This window comes from Halichoerus grypus, chromosome 9 (genome assembly GCF_964656455.1).
Source record: "Halichoerus grypus chromosome 9, mHalGry1.hap1.1, whole genome shotgun sequence".
NCBI lineage: Eukaryota > Metazoa > Chordata > Mammalia > Carnivora > Phocidae > Halichoerus > Halichoerus grypus.
Window position 1 is genome coordinate 12,344,565 of NC_135720.1, and position 27,712 is coordinate 12,372,276.

The window sequence follows — 27,712 nt, forward strand, 5'->3', positions numbered from 1 at the left end:
ACATATCTATCTTATATATTTGAGCTGTGATACACGAGTACTACCATGCAGGGTCTCTCTTCTATGCTGAAAATACTGTGTACAACCACATCGGCCATCAACTTCTTCCACACTTTGACAATGTAATTCCTTGTGTGCATCTATTTCTTATTTTCTTTTGGTGTCTAACTTCAAACAGGCACAGAGGACTCTACTTTACCAAGACCATCTGCAAATCCATGCTGCTCTCATACAGACTGACAGGTTTCCTCAAAGGGGTGGCTATCTGCTTCCAGTTGACTGGAGCGCTAGTCATTCTCAGATTCTCTTGAACTGAACAATGGAATATCAGCTGACATGTTTACTAACAGCTCCCAGTGGCTATAAAGGATTATATAAGTCACCAGGCAGGTTCTCCTCACTCACAGAACCAGAATAGAGGAGCTGATAGTTTGAAGTCAAGAGAGAGAGAAAGTGCTCTCTGAGGGAAGGGCAGTCCCGGACATAAGTCTGCCTCCGCCCCAGTCTTAGTCAGGGCTGCAGTGATTGCACGCTTAATGTGTGTAAAGCACCCAGCACGGACCTCTCTCCTCCAAGCTCCAGGTTGCCTACCTACCACTTCCACCTGGGGTTTCAGGGCAATGGAAAGCCACCCCCCTCCCCGACCCACCCCGCAGCCTACCTCCAAGGCCTGCTGATTGCTCCTCCTCGGTATCTGCCCAGTGCATCTGGCTCTCTCCATCTCCTCTCCTGCCACCCCGCCACACCATCGCTCTCCTAGGTTAACGCAACAGCATCCCAACTGGCTTCCCTGAATCCCCTTGTAAAACCCCTTTGGGGTCTCCCCAGCACTCTTGGATGAAGACTAAGATCTTAAGAGGACAAAGTCTTGCATGGTCAACTCTTACCTGCCTCTCTGGCCTCACCTTCTGCACTCTCCTCCTCCCTCCTCATGCTACAGCCTTCTCTCCTGCCACAGGACCTTTGCACACACTACGCCTTTGCTTGACTTGAAAGAATCTTCTCTCCTCCTGCCCCCACTCCAGCCTAATTATTACCTGTCCTGATCCTCAAAGCTAAGTCAGGTCCGCTTCTCATAGAAACAGGTGCCTCTTCCTTCACAGAACTTTTCAAGGTGGAGATAGCATATTTTTACCATGTGACTCATCAACGTATGTCTCTTCTACTTCACTCTAAACTCGAAGGATGGTAAGGAACAAATTTTACCACTATCTTGGTTTGGGTGTTCCTGAAACGGAGCCTGAGATGAGGACATGGGTACAAACAGTTCATGTGGGAAGTCATCCGAGGAGGAAGGAAAGAGAGAGAACAAGGAGAGCGAAACAGGGAAGAAGGAAAAGCCAGTCCAAGCGCATGTCACCAATACTGTGCACAACAGGGCATCAATTCCGCCAGTATCTCCTGGGAGCCACGCAAATGCCACCCGGAAATGTCCCTGGGGGAAGAAGGCAAAAGCATGTGTCCACTGGCTTCTGTCCCCTCCCAGTTTCAGGCTGTGCCCAGGGGTGTTAACTCTCCCATCTCGATCTGTGTGCACACCACGCGGACTCCCACAGCACCAGAACCAGGGCAGAAAGCAGGTACAAGGCTGTCACCACCGAGTGCATCTGAAACCACACGGACACTCCCTCAAAGATGTGTCTGAAAATGGAAGCGGGTCATGACGATGTGGCTCAGACTCTGGGTATCTGCTACACTAAGGGTCCCGCGCCCAGAAGAGAGGTGATACACCACAGAACCTCAGAAATGGTAGCGGTAGCAGCGGTTTTCAATATCATTATCTTTTTTCACATAAATATAATTTCTCTCCAATAACACTGGTAGAGTATTTTTTTAAAAAATTGGGAAAAGAAAGTTAATTCCAGGGGTACCTGGCTGGCTCAGTCAGAAGAGCGTGCAACTCTTGATCTCATGGTTGTGAGTCTGAGCCGCAAGCTGGACATAGAGACTACTAAAAAAAAAAAAAAAATAAAGTTAATTCCACTGTGACGTCCTGGAAAGGTCTCTCCACAAATGGGCACTCAGAATTGCGGGAGAGTGGTTCCTATAACAAAAAGAGTGTAAACGTTTATACTATTACAATGAGAAGAGTAACTATGTGATTCATAATATATGTAGCTATATTTAATATCTTGAGCATGGGTCCCTAAGCACCATTTTTGCCTCCAGAACATCAATAAAGATACTTGTTGACACTGGAAGCAAATATTACATTCACATCCAAAATAACTGGGGACCGTGAGGTGAAAATTACCTCAAGACATTACCTAAGTGATACAGAGTATATGTATAGCCCTCTTCCTAATCCTAAAGTATCTATAAATTCCATAAGATTATGGACAACTATCAGAAACTAACAAAGTGTTGCAAAATGGGGCACTTACATACAAAGCTCAGTTCTGTCAAATCCCTTCAATTTAAGGTCTTCACCTATGTAAGATTCATGAATTAAACAAAGATTCGGGGAATGTTTATTGTGCATAAGGACACCACTAAGGTTACGTGGAGAAAAATGGAAAACAGATTCAGTTCCAGTCATCAAACTATGATCTAGTACAATGAAGATGGACCTAGATACAAATAAACATGGCAGAGTGGAAAAAAAGTAGAATGTTATTTAAAACCCAAATGAACTGCCACCACTTCTGTCTCCTCAAGAGAAAGCATAATTCATATCTGTGGAGAGAGAGTGCTATATTTCCCCTTTTCTTTTTTTTTTTCTTTAAAAAAAAAAAGATTTTATTCATTTATTTTAGAGAGTGATCTAGAGAGACTAATGATGGAAGGAGAAAGGAAAGACAGAAATGTCAAAGCCTCTTCCACCCTTCCCATAAATGTTAAAGGTGGACAGAGTCCTATGCCTTGAGCAGTTGTTAGTGGAGGGGGGTTGCTCCAGAAATGGAGAAAGTCAGGAAATCCCTGCCAAGTCTCTTCTTTCTTCCCGTCAAGTCTTAATGAAGAGAGAGGTCAAGCTACATGGCAAGAGATGGGAAATTTCAGGTGCCCATGGCAGTGAAATCCCAGCAGTGGGATGGCCAGAGGTCTTTCAGAACTGAGGGGTGCAACCTCCAATATCAGGATGTGACCCTGCTGCGTGTAAACTCTGTGCCGAGTCTCGAGCCAGCTCCCCACAACCCGACTGGGTCTCCAGGGTCCTGCGAACTGGGCTCTACACTGCTGAAACCGCACTGGAAGAGATTTGCAGGGCCTTTCTGATAACCCCGCACATCCAGCAGGTGGGGAAGACCATAAATAGAAATACTTGTAAAGAACTAATCAAAAAATCTTTATATCAATGGAACAGACATCAGGAAGGTATCAAAAAAGAATTTCACCAAATATCTTTCAGTTTACTGTTAAAAGCTGGGCTTGCTTCCCATTTCTGAAATCAAAGCCTATTACAAAGGAATAAAAACTTAAAAAAAAAAAAAAAAAAAAGCCAGGCCATACAATAAGACACACCAGAAATATGTTGCAGAAGTGCCCTGGAACACTGAGGCCCCTCCACTGCAAGCTTCCCTGGTTGAACCCTCAGAACATCTGTGTGGGCACACACCGCCTCCTCCTCCGGGAAGCAGCCCTTGCAGGCCACGCCCAGAACCACGCAAGACTGATTTCTGCCCATTCTCTAAGCCTTCACGGTCTCACAGGTGACGTGATGTAAACAATAAACAACAAATATGAAACGTGATGTAAATAAAATAAGAATCTGACAGAGAGGCTCAGCTTAGAATCTGCGAGGTGTCTTCACGGGGAGGCTGAAAGTGGCCTGCAGGAGGCCGGAAAGAGGGAAGGCGAGAGCGACAGTGCAGTGGGGGTGCCCAGGACCACTCCGCATGGCCCATTACTCAGGCGTGGCTACACAGTGCAGCCCGGCTTTCCAGAGTCAAATGCTACGGTCTGAAGACCGTACTGCAAGGTCAGGCCTTGCAGTACGCATCAAATACCTTGCCTCCAGATTACCTAGACTGGGTCGGCCTGCAACCAGGGATAGTTATTAACACAGATTAGCAGCATGACTGGCTGCCAAACGGGCTTGAGGGGCTGTACCTGGCCAGAGTTGGAACCAGTTAGTTTGCCAAAAAAGGCACCATTCCTCCTTTGTACTATATGTCATTATTTTCCTTCAAATATAAATTCACACTTGAAAACATAAAAAGTTCTGCTTTTGTAATAAAAATTTTAAATAAAAATTTAAAAATTAAAATTAAATTTTAATTTAAAAATAAGAAGGTCATTGGGACGCCTGAGTGGTTCAGTCGGTTAAGGGTCTGCCTTCGGCTCAGGTCATGATCCCAGGGTCCTGGGATCGAGCCCCGCATTGGGCTCCTTGCTCAGTGGGGAGCCTGCCTCTCCCTCTGCTGCCGCTCCCCCTGCTTGTGCTCTCTCTTTCTGACAAATAAATAAAATCTTAAAAAAAAAAAAAAAAAAGGTCACATAGGGACAAGAAGAAAAGAAACAGTGATTTCCACAGGCTTATTTATAGAATTTGCATTGTGAGAATATAAGCAAAACTAGAAAGAAATAGCTTAACAGTGTGTTTATATGAATAAAATAAATTTTGCCAATATCCTACTCTGGAGAGGAGAGGGGAGAGGCGGGTGGAAGAGAGGAGAGGGAGAAGGCAGCGAGGGGGGGGGGGTGGATGAAATGAGACATTTATCTTCACTACAGTAGTAACTAGAGCTCAGAATAAATACATAACCTAAAACAAGGAGGTCTTGTTTATTTTCAATATGCTTGCACACAAGTTATTAATCACATGGGCCATGGAGTATAATTATGTAACCCAGTTTTAATGTTCAAACCCTGTCAGGCCTCCACCTGGAATTACTCAAAAGCATTTTGCCCCCATGGAGAAACAAAGACACAAAGTCTCAGCCAAGGTAATAAAATCCCACAGTGAGACGCTCCCCTGCAGGCCTACTGCCAGCTCTTATACTACATTTGGTTCTGGGCCAAACCGAAAGTTCTGAGGAGGTCAAATATTCAAATTCCAGCCCAAAATATAGTCGCAATCACAATTAAGGAACAGGCAAGCCAGATACATAAACTTATCAGGGGTTTATGCTTTTAGCGATGTTTACGAGACCATTCGCTTTTACATGGGCTATGAAGTTTGCACATCCCAGCGCCATAAAAGCTGGACTACAGGGCACCTGGGTGGCTCAGTTGGTTAAGCGACTGCCTTCGGCTCAGGTCATGATCCTGGAGTCCCGGGATCGAGTCCCGCATCGGGCTCCCTGCTCAGCGGGGAGTCTGTTTCTCCCTCTGACCCTCCCCCCCTCATGCTATCTCATTCTCTCTCTCAAATAAATAAAATCTTTAAAAAAAAAAAAAAAAAAAAAAGCTGGACTACACGTTTCAGGTTTGGTTCTGAAAAGTGAGGTACCAAACTTCACATTAACTTATTCCAGCACTCACCAATAACATCCATGTTTCTACACTGGCAAAGGAACTCTTTTGGGTAATTACCAAACAGCACAAAGTCAAAGAAGCTTAAAAGAAATTTACAGGTAAGTTTGTAGACTGTTTTTTTTTTTTTTTTAAGATTTTATTTATTTATTTGACAGATAATGAGAGCAGGAACACAAGCAGGGGGAGTGGGAGAGGGGAGAGGGAGAAGCAGGCTTCCCACCAAGCAGGGAGCCCGATGTGGGGCTCAATCCCAGGACCCTGGGATCATGACCTGAGCCGAAGGCAGACGCTTAACGACTGAGCCACCCAGATGCCCCAAGTTTGTAGACTGTTAATAAAACCCTGCAACTGTGACTCTAGGCTACTTACTCATTCATAGTCATCAAGAGAAAACTATCCATTTTCAAAGGTATACGGTATGTAGTCTTCTGCATGAGGCATATATTGGTCTAGCATCTTTCTTCTAAGCTCTGTATCTTCCATGGGATAATCATATGGGATTCCACATAAATATTTTGCCATATGTATCCATCCATTCTTTCTACAAAAGTTCGGCTTTCTTCTGTTTATTACTTTTATCCAACGCTTCACCACCTCATATCCACATATACATTGTTTTTTATTCAGTTACAAAATGCATGCAATAAAGTGCAAAAATCTTAGCTGCACAGTTCCATAACCTTTTACATATATATATATATACACATGCAACTATCACTCAATCAAGATAGACCGCAGAAAATGTACACATAATTGTTCATGTCCATACACACATGCATACACCCACACACACTCCATCCTTGGGATCACAGTAAGGCTGTGGAATAAACAAACAGGAACGAGATCGACCACAGTATGATCAACCGCTAAAACATTGCTCTTTAGTTGATTGTGGAAAAAATAAAGTATCATTTACAATTTGATGCAGAGATCTTGTTACTGCATTTCTAAGTCTTGAATCATTACCCCTTTTATTAAATCATGTTGCTTTGCCACTAAATCTGAACCAGTTATTTTCTTTAAAAAAAAAATGTTACAAGTCACAGACTAGGAGAAAATATTTGCAAATCACATATCCAATAAAGGACTTGTATCCAAAATATATATTTAAAATTGTCAAAAATCAACAATAAGAAAGTAACCCAGTTTTTTAAAGGGACAAAAGGTCTGAATCCACAATCAAAGAAGATATAGAGATGGCAAATAAGCACATGAAAGAGGCTCACTGTCATTAGGGAAACGCAAATTAAAACCACAAGGAGATATCACTACACGTTAGAATAGCTGAACTCTTTTTTAAAATAAATTGATAACATCAAATGCTGGTGAGGCTATGGAGCAACGGGTGGGAATGCAAGATGATACAGCCACTATGGAAATAGTTCCACAGTTCCTTATGAAGTTAAATACACACCTATCATATAACCCAGCAATCCCACTCCAAGGTATATACCGATGAATTAACTTATGCTCAAAAAGCTGTATGGAAATATCTATCCATAATCTCCAACAATGGGAAACAACCAAAATGTCCTTTGAGAATGCAATGATTAAAAGACAGTAGTAATCCACACCATGGAAAACTACTCAGCAATAAAAAGGAATAATCTGTTGATTCACCCAATAAACAGGATGTACTTTGCTAAGTGAAAGAAGCCAGACCAAAAAAAAAAGGCCGCATATTTTAGAACTTCATTTATATGACATTCTGGAAAAGGCAAAACTCTTGGTAGAGAATCAGTGATTTCCAGGCAGTAGGGGACCATACAAAGAAGGTGAAGGTAATGGAACTGTTTAGTATGCACTGGGGTGGTGAATACATGACTCTATGCACTTATCAAAACCCACAGAACTGTATACCACAAAGAGTAAACTAAATTGTTATGTAATATTTTTAAAAATCAATGAGGGTGTCAGGGGATCTCAGGATAAAATGGAGACTACACAAAAGGAATGCAACGATGTAAGTGGATGACAGAACTTCACTGCAGTGGGTAGGGGGGAAAGAAGCTGACTTAAATAACTTTGGAACTCAGAACTCTGATACTATAAGCTAATGACAGAAAACAAATTATATAAACACTGTGCTGTAGCTGGTAAATCTATTGCTCTCAGGAATACCATCTGGCAATTCTGGAACTACTTTACATATACAGGACTGAAAAATTTACAAATAAATTGTAGATAATGGGAGCCAAGATTTCCACAAGAAGAAAAGGGGAAGGACAGAATGAACCCTGTGGTTCTGGATAATTTTATTTATACTTGTGTGTGTGTTTGTGTGTGTGTGTAGTCAAATATATTAGCATAAACTCATGTTTAACACATATACATATACAGAAACATAGACATACATAGTCAGTGATACCAGAGTGAACTCATGTTTATTTTAAGGAAGGAAGAGAAATGCAGATGTGTGTATACATAGGTCAGTTTATGTACACACATTTCCTAGCTCTGTTCATTGAGTGAGCCTGGAAGCAACAACAACCCTCCCATGAGCAATGAGCACACCCAGCACCCAGATCTTGGTTTCTAAATACCATTTCAACTAAAAGGCACCAAAGCTTTTTGCAGAAACGGCTAACTCCAAAGCTGAAGTAGGGATAAACCAAAGATGAACCAGGCATATCCTGTGGTTCCAGAACGCCCAAAGGACACAGAAACCAAACTGAAAGAGTTTTCAATCACCAAATTTGGAACAATGTGAACCTAATAATGACAGGACTAGGTTATAACCCAAAGAATAAAATAAATGACCATGCATCCACACTGATAAAAATAATCGAACAAATAAGTAGAAGGAACAAATCTTACTGACAAAAGAACTGCAATTATTCAATGTAGAATGAATGAGGAATATAGGAAATCATTACAACAGGAGTCATATTGCTCAGGCTGGACAAATACTAAAAGCAATGGACAAAACTACAGAGAAATAGAATATCTGCGATGCCTCAAAGTACATCCCCCCCAAATTTGCAAAACACCATGCTGGTTTTCAGACAGGACTACAAATTACTTGATATTCCTCCCTCCAGAAGGTGGAGCTAAATCCCCTCCCATTGAGTGTGAGCTGGGCTTGGTAACCCGCTTCTAAGGAAGTACAGTGAAAAATAATAATGGTACTGTGGAGAAAGCTGGCTGACACCACTGTAAGCAAGTCATCATGGTTAACATCATGTTGTTATCATGAGCCCCTAATACGGTACAAAGAGAAGGACACCTCACCTTTATGATATTCTGCCCAAAATCAGTAACTTCAATCTGAGAAAACATCAGGCAAACACAAAGGGACATTCTACAAAATTCCAAATCCTTACTCACCAAAAATGTCACAGTCATAAAAACCAAGAAATGGTCACAGATTAGAGAATACTAAAGAGATATGACAACTAAATGCAATGCAGAATCATGAAATGAACCTTGGAACAGAAAACATACATTAGTGGAAAAACTGAGGAAACTCAAAATTTAAGTCTGTAGTTAACAGTATTAAACGAATCTTAATTTCCTAGCATTGATCCCTGAAATATCTTCTCCTTCTCCACACTGCATAGCCAGCTCCTAATAACCTTTCAAAAGACAGGTCAAATGCCTTCTCTTCCAGGAAGTCTTTCTTGATTACACACTCTCTGATTTGTTGGATACTATTCCTCTGTGCTTCTATCAAAACACTTATTCAGTACCGTACTGTTTTTTCCCTGGTCAGCATCCTATAGGGGTTTGAGGAAGACAGGACAGTGGGGGATTATGATCATGAGCTTTGGAGATCTGCTAGATCTCAGTTCAAACCCCAGCTCCACAACTTTCCATGTAATCTTGGGTAAGTAACTTAAATCTTTCAGACTCAATTTTGCTCATTGGTAAAACAGACCCGAGACAAATTGTTCAAGGATTTAATGAAGTAACATATGGTGATTAGCTCAGTGCTTGCCAATAGTATGCTTTCAATAATGGTAGTGAATGTTACCAATCATTTTTATCATTATCAGGGGCTGAGTCTGTTCTACTGATTTGTATAGTACCTGGCAGGTGATAAGGACTCAGAAAATATTTGCTAAATGAATGAATGAATGACTGACAAATATTTATCCAGTATCTACTTCACATATTAGCAACCCTTATCCTTAAGGGTATAGGACTAGACCTGCTTCTTTGGCTGCACCTTAAACTCACCTGGGGAATTTTAACAATCTATTAATGCCCAAGTGCCACCCTTAGAAATTCTAACTGGTCTGAGATGGAGCAGGTTGAGCCACTAATCTACTTGGAGGAAAAGGAAATATACATAGAACAACATCCCAGTAGTAATAAGCACACCTAACACCCAGGTTCTTGGTTCCTAATACAAAGAAACCAAGGCTCCTTGGAGAAATAGCTGATTCTAGAGCTGGGGCAGGAGAAACCACCATGATGAGGTACATCAAATGGATACTAGAGCCAACTGAAAGAGCTCCCAATGGACCACACTGAAACAATTTGAGCTATAAAATAAAGTAATACTGGATTATAAACTGAAGTATAAAATAAGTATTATCCATGAATCCATACTGATATAAATAAATGATTGGATAAATAAGTAAATGTGAAAGAACAGCTAAATCCCCCACGCAGAACTATAAATACTTTATGTAAATCTTTTGACCTCAAGGAGATGGAGAATAATTCCCATTCTTTAAGCAAGGGCTGTGCATAGGACTTTCTTCTAAAGGGTACAGAATGAAGAGAGAGAACAAGAGTAGCTTTAGAGTAGAAAAACCTGGCAAATACTACCTCAAGCCAGGTAATCAAGGTTAATATCAACAGTGATAGGTCTTACTGATAGTATGTACCCTTGATATCATGTGATAACGGTGCTTCAACTCTGTGATCTTCCTCCTAAAAACACATTAGTCCAGTCTAACCAGAAAATTAAGTGACATTCTACAAAATATCTGACCAATACTCCTCAAACTGTCAAGGTCATCAAAAACAAGAAAAGTCTGAAAAACTGTCACAGCTAAGAGGAGGTTAATAATACATGATAACTAAAAGTAATGCAGTGTTGGGACACCTCGGTGGCTAAGTCAGCTGAGCTTCATTCGGATTCTTGATCTCAGCTCAAGTCTTGATCTCAGGGTTGTGAGCTCAAGCCCTGTGGTGGGCTCCATGTTGGGCATGGAGCCTACATTAAAAAAAGAAAAAAAAAGGAATGCGGTCTCCTGAAACAGAAAAGGAACATGGGGGGCGGGGGGGGAGAAAATCTGAACAGAGTAAGGGCTTTAATTAATTATAATGTATCAATATTGGTGCATTGTAACAAATGTACAGTAATAAGGTAAGATGTTAAAGTCAGGGGAAACTGGGTGTGGTAAGTTATACAAGAGAACTCTCTATACGATCTTTGCAATAACTCTGTAAATCTGTTTGACAAGAATAAATTTACTGAAAAGAAAGTTAGCCAAGAGATAAATGGGTGGCATCATTACACTGTCACTGGTCAGAGTACAAAGAAATTGCCGAGAGTCATGGAAAATTTCAATAAGGAAGAAGACTCAGATACGGGAAGTAGGCAAGTGTGGGCAAAAAGTCGGAATTCCCAGGACCCAAGAAAGGAACAACAAGGAGATCCATTAGAACCAATGAGACAGGGGTGCCTGGGTGGCTCAGTCGTTAAGCGTCTGCCTTCGGCTCAGGTCATGATCCCAGGGTCCTGGGATCGAGTCCCGCATCGGGCTCCCGGCTCTGCGGGAAGCCCGCTTCCCCCTCTCCCACACCCCCTGCTTGTGTTCCTGCTCTCGCTATCTCTGTCTCTGTCAAATAAATAAATAAAAATCTTAAAAAAAAAAAAAAAAAAAAGAACCAATGAGACAGGGGCATAGAACATGCAGGAAAAAAATAATAAAAGCATAATTTGAACAATTTGTGTAATAAAAAGACACTGGAAGAAAATGGTTCATTTTGATTGATTTTTTTGGGCCACCCAACACTCCTCTAATGTGTTCGTTAACACCCCAAATTTTTCTCTTTCCTTATACAAAAGACCTTTTCAAATTATGTATGTGTATTAAGGGAGAGTGGGCAAAAAAAATCTCATGTATGAAATCAAAATCTCGATTTCATATGATGGATCCCAAACGTGAGTTCAGAAGTCGATACTGTACTAACTTTATTTTCATCCCTGAAGATATAATACTAAAACATTAATTTAATCTTCTATCACACCTTGCTTCCTAAAACTGACCCCTCAGGAACTTTACAGGTCATTGGCATGTCCTTGTTAGTTTTCTTTGGAAAGCCCTGGCACAGAAATATGAGTCTTCTGAAGATTCCTGAAATGGTACTTAGTAGCGATTATACACAATCTCAAGTACTTCATTGACTAATACCTCAGCAGATCCTTTTTATCACAATTCCAATACTATATTTTAAAAACTTTGTTCTTAGGGAGAACATAAACGCCTTTTATACCTACGAATATTTATGGTACGCCACTACCAAATAATTTCCCAATTTCCATTCTCCTCCTGCCCTCACCTAACTCATATTTCTGAGACTGTCTCTAAGCATTATTTAGCATGAACTGACAGTAACAGCTTTTTAAAAAGGCAAAACATAGGAACAATGTATTTTAATTTATGGACTCCTAGGGCTGAAAGGGGCTCTGGACACTTCCAGACCAGGGCTCGCTCATGTGCGACACACACTCCCATATCACATCCAGATAGACATCAATAATCATCATTTTTCCCTACTTTCCAGTATTCTAATTTCTGAGGTACATGAATCTGACAGAAAAACCTACATCCAAACATAAGCTAAATTAGAGTGATTATTCACATTATAGCTGGATTTATTTACTACTTAAAAACAAATTTTCATTGGGTGACTTTTTTTTTTTTGGTCATTCAACTTTTTTTTTTAAATTTTTTATTGTTATGTTAATCACCATACATTACATCCGGGTGACATTTTTTAAATGATACTTCATTTTAATATTGATTTACAAATATCTTAAAGCCACATATAGCAAATTCACTTAGTGGAGCTGCTATACTTACCTATTCCACAGAAAAAAATTTAGGAAGGCAGTATTTTCAAAATATTTTGACACGCTTACTTGATTTAAAGTCGAAAAGTGATCAGTACCTTTATCTTCCTCTAAACAATACACGGACCTTAAAACACTTCAGCTCCAGTATCTTCATTACCATCTTCAATGTTACTAATTGTCTATTATTTTAGATCTACCTTGTTTTAATCACCCTAAAAATCAATTTTTCAAAATCAACAGTGGGATGCCTTTCAATGCTTGTTAAAATGTATACATGTTCCCCAAAGTCTTTGCTCATCAAGGCATTTTACATTCCATTTCTTCCTTTTAATTCCAATTAAATTTAATCCAATTTAGGTTTGTATGTGGTAAGCCTGCTCTTTCTCCATGAATCTGAAGATGTCCTGCCCTCCCTCTCAAGTGACAATTTAACTGAGTATAGATACCCACGTGGAAGTGAAAGTATTATTCCATTAACTTCTGTCCTCTTATTGCTAATGAGAAGCCTATTGTCTAGAACTGCTGTCTTTGTAAATAACTTATTTTTTTCCTGCAGGATTCTCTTATTTCCCTTCAAATCTGGAGTTCCACAGTTTTGAATAACTTATGTGTACATTTGCTTTGTTTTTCCAGCCCATGTTTCAATGTGATTCTCCCAATATTAGAATGGGCCCTTCATTCGTTCTGAAAACACTATCTCCTATTATCTTTTTTAATATCGGCTCTTTCCAATTTTATTCTAGTCTTCTAGACTCTTATTAGACATCTTGGACTATCTTATTCTGTCTGCAAGTCTCTCAATAACTTCCATGTTTCCAATCTCTTTCTCACTCTTTGCTACATTTTGAGTAATTATCTCAGATCTCTCTCTACATTCACTAGATCTCTCTTCCACTTTGCCTCATCTGCTATTAATGGACTACTGTGAAGTTGTTTGTTTAGAGCAGGAGCAGAGGGGGAGGGAGGGAGGAAGAGAGAATCCCAAGTAGGCTCCACACTCAGCACGGAGCCCTACACAGGGCTCGATCCCATGACCCTGAGATCATGATCTGAGCCTAAATCAAGAGTCGGATGTTCAACTGACTGAGCCACCCAGGGACCCCGGACTACTGAGTTCTTAACTGCAGTAAGTACGTGATATTTCTACAAGTTCTATTTGGTTCCTTTTCAAGTATTTCTATTCTCATTTCATAATGTACTATTACTTTTTTTTTTTTTTTATTGAAAGAGTGAGCGTGAACACGGGGAAAGGGGGCAGAGGGAGAGAGAGAATCATAAGCCCGCTCCACACTCAGCACGGAGCCCAACACAGGGCTTGATCTCACAACCCTGAGATCATGACCTGAGCCAAAATCAAGAGCGGGATGCCTAAACGACTGAGCCACCCAGGTGCCCCCTATTATTTTTATTCTTAACAATTAGTTCTAACTTATTTCTTATTTCCCTGCAGACTTCGTTAGTATCTTAAATTCTCAGGATACAAATACTTCTGACTGTGGTGTTTTTTTGTCTCTTTGAGTGGATTCTTTCTTCATGCTGTTTACAATTTACGATCAGGAGCTCATCTTCAGAGAAAATTGTTTTTCTGTGTGAATCTCCTGTTGTTTCTGCTGTTTGTGCCTGTGATTTCACCTGTCCAAGGCCAGTCTTTAATCTACTAGCTTCCTAATATCCACAGCTGATGAAAAGAGAGAAATTGGTGGAAGTGAATACTATCTACATTCATTACTCAGCTTCTAATTATTTTTTTGTCCCTTGAATATTAAGTCTTGGTTGAATAAGTCAAAAGGAATAAGCAAAAAAAAAAAAAAAAAAATCAGAATATTGCTGGGAAAGCCCAACTGGCTTTCACCAAGAGGCCTCCTCAGACCCCATCGTCTTAGTGAATTCCCCCACACCAGAGTATGGCTGTAGCTTAGAAGCTGAGAGCATCAAATCTTGCCAGTACACAGAAAGTGGGAGTGCCTCCCACAGGAGGAAGCACATAACTGAGCTCAGAAACCAACAGCCTTTAAACTGATGATGAAGAATTTATCTCTCCAGCACAGCAGGACTGGTACAGCAGATAAACAGGGGGTGATAAATCACAATCAGGAGAGTGTCTGCTGAACTTGGACACAAAAGAAGGGGGGTTAGCTGAATAAAAAGAAATTTTAATGCTATCAGGCTGTATGACCCTGCATATCTAACCTCCCAAACCGTTCCTGGCCAATGAAACATAAATGTTCAAAGATCACCGGATGTATTACTAGTGTTAGGTTACATACTCAGACCTTCCAGACCTTTCTGTCTCTACCAAGTGATTCTGCACATCTCTGCTCTAATCTCTCATAAGCTGTTTTACAGTTTAACGTTCAAAAAGAAATGACTTCCCCGTTTCTGAGCAGGATGACCATTTTTTATCTGTAAATATTGTCAAACTTGTTAGTATTCCACTAATGACAAAATATATAGTAATATGTTCTTGTAGTGACTATTTTGAAATAGTTTCACATCTACATAAAAGTTTCAAGAATAAAGAATTCCCACATCCCTCTCATCCAGATATCCAGTTTCTCCAAGTATCACCAACTTACCGTATCTGCTTCCTCCCTCTCTCTCTCTTTTCAGCTCTCCCCCCTTCCCCCCACTTTTCTCTCTCGCATTATACACAGACTTTAGAGTAATATCTTGATCATTATATAGTATTCTTGTCATCTGAACTTCCTAAGCATAAATAATATTTCCTTAACATTTCAGTACTTTGGATGCCCAATGTCATGACAGCAACCCATTTTTATTCTATTATACCATAAAAGATACAGAAGATGGATTTGCAGTATGACGATATATTCTGGTTTTCACTTTTTGAAATAAATTCCTGTAACTCATTTATATACACACCCAACATACATTAATAATTCAACAAATATTAATAACATCACTCTGCTAGCTACTAAATTTACAGCAGTCAATAAAACAAACACAATCCCAGCACTTAGGGAACTTACAGAATATTTCCTACAATTTACTTCCGTCATAGAGTTTATGGCTAATCAGATCATGGAGAATAGAGATTTTCCTATGTTGCATATCACACTATCAATTCCATAATCCTTAAAAACTTCAGTGTTTATTATGTGCAATCAGTAGATAATTAGAATATTTAAAAGTTCTATGACCAATCAATAGATCGAGTAACATACATTATTGTAAATGGCATATTAATGTGAAATATTATCTTGCCACTGAAATATAAATCAATCACTAGTATTACGTTTATGGTACAAGTAAAATAATACAAGTAAAAGTAAAATCACAACAGAAAGAAAGATTATATTCTGCATTTTTTTTTTTTGTCCTCCCATGCCCCTCCTCCCCACACAAACCACAGGTAACAAGTTAAAAGAGTAAATCTACTTTCCACTGTGGCAAGTGCTAAATGAGGTGTGAGGGCTACATCTTTAAATAGAACAGTATGGGGGAAATTGCCACCTCATTTTAAATCAGTTTGCTGAGGTCTTTTGAAAGAGATGAGGTTTCAGAAATCATTCGATCGAAAAGAATCATAGCTGAAAAAGAAGGCATTTTAGGCCAAAAACATCTTGCCAGTAGACTTACAGGAAACACAATGGTTTTAGCAGGAAGAATGCATGCTTTGGAACCAGGTGCACTTGGGTCTCAATTCTGGCTTACTCATTATTAATAGTGCATTTTTGCCCTTGGGCGAGATTCTTTCCTTCTCTAAGGAAAATAGATGTGGAGAATAAAAGCTAACTTGAATTGTAAAAAGGATTAGAAAGAACAAAGCAGCACATAGCATTCGCTCCATCACTGGCCAGGATGGGGAGTCTAAGTGGGGACTACTTCCGTGGTACAAGGCCCCCCACAAAGCTCCCCCTTTCCACCATGGACCTGTAGGTTCGCTGGGGTCGTCTGCCCAGACTTCATCTTTGGCACCAGACTCTCCAGTCTTCGTATTCTCTCCTGGAGACCATTTGCTTCAGAGAAAGCCTAAGCAGTGAGTTGAGAAAGTGTTACTGCTAAAACTATCAACAACTACTCTGCTTTTACCCCAATAAAACACTCTCGCAGTGTTATTTTTCTTATTGTGACATATATTTAAAAACAGTTTTCCCTATAACTGCCACATGCTTTTTCTGACACACTGGATTTTTTGTCACTTAAAAAGAAAATCTTAAATGAAAGTAACTTGCTTTGCCCTGAAGTCAACTATTGTTCATTTCCTTTCCAACCAAACACACCAATTTTTTTTAATTAATGCTCTTTGTCTACAGACTGCTATTATTTCAGAGTAGAACTATTCTGATAAGAAGTGAACCAATTATAAAACTGGGAGTTAGAATAGCAGTTAAAATGTACACTCAGAACAAGGTCAGCTGCTAATACACCAGACATGCCAAGACTCCACTGCAAATAAAGTCAGACGAACTTTCCAGCCAAGGCCAAACCCAACAACAATCACAGCACTAATGGCCCATTGCTAATGAGCAAGCTTGGCAGCTAAGCAGGCAAAAATTCAGAAGACACAAAGATTAAACCATATTTCATTACCTAACGTTTTTTTAAGACTTCAACGAAGTCCAGGTAGGAGATGAACTAGCTGTAGAAGCAGCCTGTTGTGAAGACCGTCCCAACCCAGGCTTCCTCCTGCCTCCAGGTGGGAGCCTACCTTACCGCTGAGCTCTCGGGGTCAGAAGAGGATAGAAGCCCGGTCCTGGCCGCGCTCCCAGCCAAGAACCTCCGGAGGTCAAGGCCTTGCCCTGAGTTCACAGATGTGTCTGGCAGCCAGGTCAGGATGGTAACACAGCCTCTGGTTCTGTGCTCAAACAAGGAGCCAAGTTGGACTGAAGATTCCGAGATCTTTCTGTTCAAGCACTGCTGAGTTAATGTGTCTGTTGCACCATTTACAGCACTACAAAAACATCCTGCAGCGTCTCGGCCAAACTCTCCCACAGTCTTTATGCACCTTCCCAAAGACACCGGGACCTTCGGAGTCACCCCACCAGCTCCCTCGCCCTTGTGCCCCCAGTGCCACAGGCCCACTTCTGACTCCTTCACCCAGAACGACAGAACCCTGCCTTGCCTCTTACTCCCTCCTCGCCCTTCACGGCCACGGCCACGGCCACGGCCACGGCCACGCTGTTCCCGGCAGCCTTGTGTGTTCCTCTGCCTTTTTCTTCTCCGTGTATCGTCTGCTCCAAATCTCTCACTGCTAAGGTCAGCGGTAAGTCACAAATCAGAACCGTGAAATTGCCGCGGCTCAGCCACCCTACCGCCGGTGTGACCTGGTCACCTGCACGGTCTGAACCCTGACCGAGGGAGCGCGTCCCGGCACCTGGCCTCGCTGGAACCGAAGCGGGGAAGCCCTGCCCACATGCCTCTCTACTTGGCCTCAGGAGGGACAGTGCCCTCTCTAATGCTCTTCAAACTCTGCTTCCCATCCACGGGCTTCTCAGGAGGTCTGCGGACAGACGGACGGAAGGGGACAAGGGCCAGGCTGTGTGGCGCTGGGACTTCTCCTCTTCCCTGGGCTCAGGTTTGGGGCAGGAAGGCCTGTGGGTGCTGGAAGCCCGGCTGCTGGATGAACCTGGGGACAAGGAGCTGAGGGGGGATAAGCATCACCTGGGAAGCTGGCCGGTACAAAAGCGAAAGGTGAAGACGCGGGCCACCAGCCCCAGGCCGGATCTGAAAGGTGGAGCCCACCTCTGCCCCTCCCTCCCTCCCTTTTCCTCGCCCACACAGGCTTCACACAACTGACCGGAAAACATCTCCACGGACACACCCCGCAGCCGCCTGCCATTCCTCCCGCCATGGCCCCCCTCACCCTGCATCTCCAACAGGAACAGGAGTATAACAACTCACAATCCCAGTGGCAGAGGCAAGCGTCCCGGGCCAGCAGCTAGCACTGAGAAGAGGGGACTGCCCTGCAGGACATCAAGGGGCCGCTTAGGGCACAACCTAGAGCAGACGCCCTACACGCCAGTCCTCTGTCGGGCTTCCACCTCCAGGAGGCAAGAGAAGCGAAGGCTGCCTCTCTCCAGGCCAGTCTGAGAATGACAGCAACAAAAATTCTTTCTTTTTTTTTTTTTAAGATTTTATTTATTTGACAGAGAGAGACAGCGAGAGAGGGAACACAAGCAGGGGGAGTGGGAGAGGGAGAAGCAGGCTTCCCGCAGAGCAGGGAGCCCGATGTGGGGCTCGATCCCAGGACCCTGAGATCACGACCTGAGCTGAAGGCAGACACTTAATAACTGAGCCACCCAGGCGCCCCAGCAAAAAAATTCTTTTAAAGAAAGCAAGCAAGCCCGATAAATAGCAGTGCTGGAAACAGGAAAAGCAGAGATCTGTGCTTCTGGAGGCAAGCACTATCCTTCCATGGAGTCCTGGTCAGGAGCAAAGATAAGGGGCAGGAGTGGGCACTGGGTGGGGGAGGGCAGATGGACTAGAGAACTGAACGCATTAGGGCTGAGCCCTCCATGCCCCTCCCCTGCCATCTCCTTCCCCTTTTCCTTCCCACAAAAATAGACGGTTCAGGGCTGGGAGCCACAGCAGAGGGTTGAACCCATCGATTAAAAGCAAGAAAATGGGCACTATGTCCCGGGGAAATCCCAGTGTACGTGTGGGCGAGGAGTAAGAGGCTGTTTGGAACCTCCGCATCAGAAAAGGCAGCCCCCCGGGGGGTAAGACGCACTTACAGGCACCGCCCCCCCTTTCTTTGACAATTATGGAGGGAAACAGGGTCTGCCTGCGACTTTACAAGAGGCCTATTTTGAAAGCTGTCTCTACACCTGCAGAGAAGATCAAAGCCAATTTTGTCAGCTTATCAATGGAGTGCATTCATCAAAACCCACCACCAGCAAGTGAAGATCACAAGTTATCTGAGGAAAAGCCAGAACATGAAAGAAAGGGCTGTAATGAACAAACAGAATTGGCCCCAGAAGAAGCCTAATTTGTAGAACAGAAGAAAACTTTTTTAAAAATTCTAGTAAGTATCTTAAGACAGATCGGAAATAATAGTGTGTCCACAAAGCAAGACCAGGCTGCTATGGGAAAGAAGCCATCAGAGGAAAAAAGTTCTCAACAGGAGGAAAAAAATAAATTTGAAATTTCTGAAAAGAAACCTCAATGGATTTGAGAAATAAAATGAACCAAGCTAAATCCCAAGGCTGGGAACTGGAAGAAAATATTGAGAAACATTACAGAACAAAAAGTTAAGAGCCAGGGAAAATATATCCAGAGGTCCTACATCCAGTCAAGATGAGTTTCAGCAGCAGCTGTAAGGGGAGGGAGCAAAACATCAGAGCATGAAGACAGCCCCCCCTCCCCCCCCAACTGACCAAAGTCCTGAGCCACAAGCTGAAAGGGCCCCCACCGCAGGCCGGTGAATGAAGACCCACTTACAGGAAGGCCACATCACCCCTGTTCCTCCTCCCATCAGAGGGGGCTCTGCAACATGGCCCCCTCAGGCACTTCAGAAACCGAAGATGAAGTGAGCCTCTCCTATGTTTCCTGTACCCAGCCAGACTCCATTGTCAGGATTTGGAACGAGAATAGGAAGAGACCAGAGGGCTGCCAAAAGATCTTGGGTCAAGTCCCGGCTTGTCACTAACTAGCTGACTGACCTGCTAGAGGTTGCTGGGCTTCAGACTCCCTGAAAACCAAGGGAGTGTTATGCACCTCCTTCCTCTGACCCCCCTCAGTGTTTCTGCCCCCTGCACAGCGGAATCACCCCAGGGCCCCTACAACACACAGGCCTGGGGTCCCACCCCCAGAGATTCAGACTAGCCGGCCTGAGATGAAACCAAGGAAATTCATCTTAAATTGCCCAGGTGACTCGCGGATCTAGTGCTGAAAACCATTGGACAGGAAGGTCTCCAAAAGCCCCTCTGGCTCTGTGGAAGGCCTCAGAGGGCATGGGGAAGAGCAGGCCGCCGAACCTGTGCGTAAATCCACTTTCTGCCTCTTCCCATCCACGTGATTCTAAGTCTCTAATATTGCCAGAATCTGGCTTTCCTCACGTGTATAATAGAGAGGATGATGCTTCCCCCGCTTAATAAGGCCGAAACAAAATTATACGAGGAGGGGCACATGGCTGGCTAAGTCGGTAGGGCATGCCACCCTTGACCTCAGGGTGGTGAGTTCAAGCCCCTCACGGGGCATGCAGCCCACTTGAAAAAAAAAAAATTATGCAAGAACCTGGATACAGCAACCGGCACCTCACAGGTGATGTAATTATTACAACTCTATAATTCAGGTAACGAAGGGATAAGGGAGCTAAAAAGATCAGTGACATCCTTAAGTTCCCTGCTGAATTAGGTTAACCAGTGGGATCCTGCCCTCAGTATAAACCTGCCCAGGATGCAGCGGCTAAGAGGGTCCCAGATGCAAAGTGTGCCGTGGCTGGAAGGACAGCCGCCTGAAACAGGATGGAGGAGGAGCCCACACCCTCTGGGAGGCCCCAGGAAAGGCTTTCCTCCCCCAGTGAATAAGCACTGTAGATAAAAAGTCTAGGGAAAAGTAGAAGAAAGCCATAACACTGGCTCCCGGCCAATCTGCCAAAAATTCCAATACAAAACTGTTTCAACTGAGACGATTTGTTCATTTGAAAGCAAGTTGGTGGCAGCACACCATTTATTTTCCTCTCGTGCTAAAAATAAGAATTTCCAAACTGACCTAATTAGGACTAACATCACAGCCGGCAGCATGAATAGCTCCAATGAAGGAGGAAAACGTACAGAGAAGTTCGTTTTAAAACAAACCTTATTGTTCATATTTTAATTGAAGTGGTTTAAGAATTTATACACTAAGTATATAATTCTATACACTAAGTATCCACTAGTAATGAAGTCTAGAACCTTAAGGCACAGATTTGAAAAGATTTAACGGACCAAATCAAAGCTGAGAAATGAACATGCAAAGTATTTTTTTTTTAAAAGTCTTTCTTCCTCCACTGACCAGAAACTCGGAACAATACAAAATTCCTCCTCGTTTTACTCATTCTCAGTATCATTTTTTTTCCACCACACCCTTTTTCTTTGGAATGCAGATCAAGCCAAAAATAATTTGGCTAAATTCAATCCAATGGAAATGGTTACTACATGTAAAAGAACAGATTTTGAACTCCTTTTAATCTCATCTTTCCAGAGTCTAAAATAAGCAGAGGAGACCTCAATTCACCACAAACATAAATGAGTTTTATAAAGTTTCCCCAAAATCTCTGGGGGGAGAGGAAAAAAACTGAGTTTTTTTCCAATCATTTTCTATCGTTCAAGTGGCCCGACACAGGATAAAATCCCTACTTGAGTGATAATAGCGTTTAATTGGCTTAGAGACCTTGTTTTTCACCTTTAATTTAGGATCCAAATTCTAGTTTTGTCCAAGACGTGAAAATGAGTTTGGCAAATACATCCCAGTGCCCAACTGGCATCTGAACAATAGGCAATCTGGATGCTGAAATCGACTTCTAAAAGTACGGAATCTGGCTGAGCTGAAAAGTCTGAACCGCAGCTGCCCTGGCTCCATTAGGCATCACAAGGACCTCGCACTCCCTCCTCATCAAGAACTCTGCTACAAAAAAGGACTGTGGTCTATTCTTTGATTTTTCCGTCCATTTTCATGACAGGAAGTAAGTATATATTATTTCTGAAAGTTCTATTTTTCATGCAAAAAAAAAAAAAGAATGAATTTATGCTATTATTGGAAGTAAAACAAAGCAACAAGAAAACCAGAATTGCACTATTGCTTACTCCCCACGTGTCACGGCTCATTAAATGTCTCCCTGCCTGACATTCTGCAAGTTGCTCCCAATGAGTCCATCTGGTCACTAAGCGATGCTTTCAATGACAAAGGCTCCCTAACAGCTCCATCAAAGGCTTAACTGACACTGAGGAATTCCCATAGGTAATGAGATTATTCTAATCTCTGATTGATGAAGTATTTTTCTAAGTAAGGAAACAGATATGAAGACGAATGGGGGGGGGGGGGGCGGAGAGGAGAAAGTAATTACCAAAGAAGAGAAGATGATGCATCTTCTTTGACATGGGAATACCTCAAGGTCATAATTATCATGGAAATTTTATACAATTTCTCAGAAGATGCCTCTACAATTTTATAATGCAACACTCCAGGCGAGAAATTCAAAATTAATTGGTTTGGGTCAAAGGTCACTTCATAGAATGCTAAATTACAGTACAAATTATTGCCAAGTTGAAGTTTAGAAAAATGGTTAAATTAAACATGGACTAGAGTAAGATTCAACTGCATAAACCATTTTCCATCCCCCACAGCTTCCCAATTTATCTGTCAGTCTTCTGAATGTAACACATTTTTCCAGATCTTTTTGCTTCAGAGAATAAAGCTCAGAGGAAGTAAGCAGTTTGCTCCAGGCAGTTCCTTTCTTCTGCCTCTCCTTTTGGAACAGAGACAAGATACGTTAAACTAAGGAAGCTTAAGCTTCAGGGATCCTTCGAGGCCCTGGGAAGGACCCCGCCCGAAGTGTGTTCACAGCAGGCGTTCTATTAGAAATTAGAGAAAAAAGTGTTCTTCTTTTTAAGAGAACCCCAAATTGTACGAGCTTGAGGCCCAACAGAATCTGGATCCTCCTGGACCTACATTCCACTTTTCATATACTTTACCTCGTTATCCAACAGCTTCTGGAAATGTCAGGGGAGGCAAAGGAAGTAACACAATCCTCAGGATGCCACCATAGCATCAGGATTTTGTCTTCAAGACATGGCCCAAGCAAGACTTCAAGTAGTTTCTTACTTGTCAGGTTGGGGGGAGGGCAGAGTAAGGGGTGGGGGGGGGGCACTTCATTATTGCTAACAAGGATGGAAAAAATTCTGGCAATCAAAACTTTTTTGATAATGGGGCGCCTGGGTGGCTCACTCGTTAAGCATCTGCCTTCGGCTTATGTCATGATCCCAGGGTCCTGGGATCAAGCTCCGCCATCGGGCTCCCTGCTCAGCAGAGAGCCTGCTTCTCCCTCTCCCACTCCCCGCTTGTGGTCCCTCTCTCGCTGTGTCTCTGTCAAAGAAATAAATAAAATCTTAAAAAAAAAAAATTTTTTTTAACTATTTTGGAGGACTGACCAAAACATTACTCTTAGAAGCTGAAAACTCAGTATATGTTAATTTAACTCCCTATGGTAGAACTGTGTACAGGGGAAATGACTTTCTTAAAAATATATACATATATATATATATATTTTAAAGATTTTATTTATTTGAGAGAGAGAGCACGCGCGCACGCACATGAGCAGGGATGAGAGACAGATGCTGCAAGATAGGGAGAAACACCTAGAAGCAGACTTACCACTGAGCACAGAGCCCGACATGGGGGCTCAATCCCAGGACCCTGAGATCATGACCTGAGCTGAACGCAGATGCTTAACCAACTGAGCCACCCAGGTGCCCCAAAATTTATATGTTTAATTATGGTAAAATATACGTAACAAAATTTGCCATTTTAACCATTAAGTGCACAACTCAGTGGCATTATGAAAATTCACACCCATGTACAGTCATCACCACCATCTGTCTCCAGAACATTTTCATCTTACAAAACTGAAACTCCATGCTCATTAAACACTAACTCTCCATTCCCCCTCCGCCCCCAGCCCTGGGCAACTACCATTCTATTTTCTATCTCTGTGAATCTGACTACTCCAAGTATCTCCTGTAATGGTGTTAAGTGGTAAAACATACACTGTTTTGTGACTAGCTTATTTCACTTAGCATGAGGTCCTCAAAGGTTCATCCACGTTGCAGCATATGTCAGAATTTCCTTCCTTTTTAAGGCTGAATAATATTCCATTGTTTGTATATACCACCTTCTCTTTACCACTTTTTTTACATTCATCTGTCCATGGACAATTGCGTTGCTTCCACATTTTGGCCATTGTGAGTAACGCTGTTCTGAATATGCTACAAATACCTGTTTGAATCCCTGCTGTCAATTCTTTTGAGTATATACCCAGAAGTGGAATTGCTGGATTGTGTGGTTATTCTATTCTTAATTTTTTAAGAACCACCATAATGTTTTCCATAGTGATTATACCATTTTACAATCCAACCAATAATGCAGCAGAAGGGTTCCAATTTCTCCACATCTTTACCAACATTTATTATTTTCTGGTTTTTTGTTTTGGGGAAACCTTTTGGAAACAGCCATTCTGATGAGTGTGAAGTGGTACTTAACACTGTGTTTTTTATTAGCGATACTGAGGATCATTTTATACGCTTATTGGCCATTTGTACATTTTCTAGTCCTTTGGCTAGGGGGACATAAGTCTCTTGCTCAATGTTTTGGAAGCCCCATTCCAGCTTGCTGAACCCACTTATGGTAAATAGGCTGCAAGACAGGGAGAAACCTAGACCTAGAAGTGGAAAAGCAGAAACTGACCTTGTTCATAAACAATAACTGGGTTTGACTTTATTCTTAAAGAACAGGTCTTTGGTTCTGTAACTGTGACAAGAACCAACGTACTGGGATTTCGTTGGGTTCCAAGCATTGTACTCAATGCTTTACATACACTGTCTCCTTTAATTCTCACAATAATGCTATGGACACAATTAGTAGCCCCTGTTTAAGGATGAGAAAACCTGAGGTTTGAAATAGCTAAAGTACTTTGTTGCAAATCACAGAGGTGGGGAACTGATGAGCTGGAATTCACACCAGCACTGTAGAATTTAGGGACCCAAGTTCTCAGCCATTACATTCTGCTGTCCTAGCGCATCAAATACATGAATACAGAGCCCAGGAACAGGAGTGCTATGCAAACAGCAACACTTTAGGGTAAAAAGTAGAACTCAAAGGCCTTTTAAGACCATCTGCTCTGGACTGAATGTTTGTGCCCTCCTCCCCCCATTCATATGTTGAAATCTTAACCCCTAATGTGGGTATTAGGAGGTGATGTTTGGGTAGGTGAATAGGTTAGGAAGGTGGCGCCCTCACGAATGGGATTAGTGCTCTTAACAAAAGAGGCCCCAGAGAGCTCCCTTTCCCCTCCTGCCATGTGAGAACACAGAAGACAGTTGCCTATAAACCAGGAAGCAGGCTCTCCCAGAATCCTCTGGTGCTCTGATCTTGGAATTTCCAGCCTCCAGAATGATGAGAAATAAATGTTTGTGCCATGCTTAAACAAAGAGTTTAACAAAATTATAAATCATACAGTTTAACAATCGTAACCAAAAATTTATAGTATTTTTGTTATAGCAGCCTGAACAGACTAAGAAATTGGTACCGAGAAGCGGGGTGCTGCCGTACAAATACCTAAGCATGAGGAAGTGGCCTTGGCACTGGGTAACGGGTAGGGGCTGGAAGAGTGCGGAGGTACATACTAGAAAAACCCCATACTACCATGTGAGGACCATTAAGGAGGATTCTGGGGAGGACTCAGAAAAGAGCTATACAGAAAGTGGTGTGGTCTCAATGTTTGTGTCCCCCCAAAATTCATATGCTGAAACCCCAATCTGCCAAGTGATAGCAGTCGCAGGTGGGACTTCTGGAAGGTGATTAGGTCATGAGGGAGGAGCCCTCATGCACGAGATTAGTGCCCTTACAGAAGACAGCACAGAGAGCTCACTAGGCCCTTCTGCCAGGTGAAGATACAAGAACTTAGCCACCTGGAAGAAGGCCCTCACCTGACCATGCAGACACCCTAATCTTGCAGGTCCAGCCTCGAGAACTGTGAGAAATAAATTTCTGTTGTTTATGAGCTACTCAGTCTGTGGTATTTTGTTATAACCAGCCTGAAAGGACCAAGAGAGAAAGCTTCCATTTTCTTCAAGAATACTTAAGTAATCATGAGCAGAGCGTGTGTAGAAATATGGATGGTAACAGGCTTTGTGATGAGGTCTCAGATGGAAGTGAGGAGGTCACTGGAAACAAGAGGAAAGGCAATCCTTGCCGTGAAGTGTCAAAGAACTTAGCTGACTTGCATTGGTGTTCCAGTGTTTTGTGGAAGGTTAAACTTGGGAGTGATGAAACTGGATATTTAGCTGAAGTAATTCCTAACAAAGTGTTGAAAATGCAGGTTGGAACTTGTTTGCTTTCCCAGGGTTCACAGCTGGAGAGGAATCTGCCTCAGGACGAATGGTACCTTAAGTCTCCCTCACACCTGATTTAGATGAGATTTAGAGGAGACTTTGGCCCTTTAAAGTTGATGCTGGAATGACTTCAGATTCTGGGGGCTGTTCAGACGAATGAATATGTTTTGCATTTGAGAAGGACACGAATTTGGGGGTGGGGGGACAAGGGCAAATGAATGTTGGTGGCTCCCCAAACTGATCTGTTGAAATCCCTACCCCCAGTGGGATGTTATTAGGAGGCAAGGCCTTCGGGAGGTGCACGGGTTATGAGGGTGGGGCCCTCATGAATGGCACTAGTACTCTTACAGAGGCCCCCGAGAACCCACTCACCCTTCCACCACGTGAGGATGCAGGGACAAGATGGCTGTCTCTGAATCAGGAAGCAGGCTCTCACCAGACACCACGTTCGCTTGTGCTTTGATTTTGGACTTCCAGCCTCCAGAACTAGGAGAAACAGATGTTTGCTGTTTAAGACACCCAGTTACGGTAACTTTGTTATAGCAGCCAAACTAAGACGTTATCTACTATGGCTCCCTATAAACTCTTCATCTCATTCTTTCCAAAAGTTTTTCTTTTTGAATTTGACTGTCCTGAGCTCCACGCTCAGCCTGGACAACCTCTACCTGAGCTCACAGACCCTGGGAAGACCCCAAGAATCACCATTATCCCCATTAAGGAGCAGCATTATGTAGTCTTTCTGTAAAAATAGAAGAAAAACTTCAAAGTAATAAAGCAAGACAGCCCAGTCACCAAAATCAAGGCTTTTTTCATAAAGGGAAAAAAACTATACAAACTACAGAAATGCTAATAACAGTGCTCCAATCCAACCTCATTACAGTCAGGGGGAAAGGGGCACTTCAGCTGAGGGCACGCCAGGAGGGCCTCACCTCCAGAACCAGCCCCCAGGAGGGACCGGAAGCTGGCTGTGACGCAACAGCCAAAAATGTTCCTGTCACCTCACACAACACTCTTACTTCATGCTCTCGAATCCTCTTGTGTAGGGGCGAGGGGAATTCAGGAGAAGCAAGTGTGAAATATGAACGGTGCCCCTGGAGACGTGCAGCATAGAGGCCAGGAATTCAGAGATATGGCGACTCAGGGTACATCCCAGCCTTGTTCCTCCCAAATGCCACTAATCCCAGGAGAACCCCCTGGAAAACCTACA

The 27,712-nt window shown here is 42.5% G+C and overlaps 1 protein-coding gene across 5 annotated transcripts in view; it reads right to left on the reverse strand.

Annotated features, from left to right (window-relative positions):
* Nucleotides 1-27,712, reverse strand: part of TIAM2 (TIAM Rac1 associated GEF 2) — a 228,988-nt gene that overhangs the window by 155,630 nt on the left and 45,646 nt on the right. For 3 of the 5 annotated variants that reach the window (XM_078054539.1, XM_078054536.1, XM_078054540.1), the window contains exon 2: nt 26,878-26,991. The exons of the other annotated variants lie outside the window; for them this stretch is intronic. The gene's annotated coding sequence lies outside the window, so the exon portion shown is untranslated. The remainder of the gene's footprint in view (nt 1-26,877; nt 26,992-27,712) is intronic. 5 annotated transcript variants of the gene reach the window in all.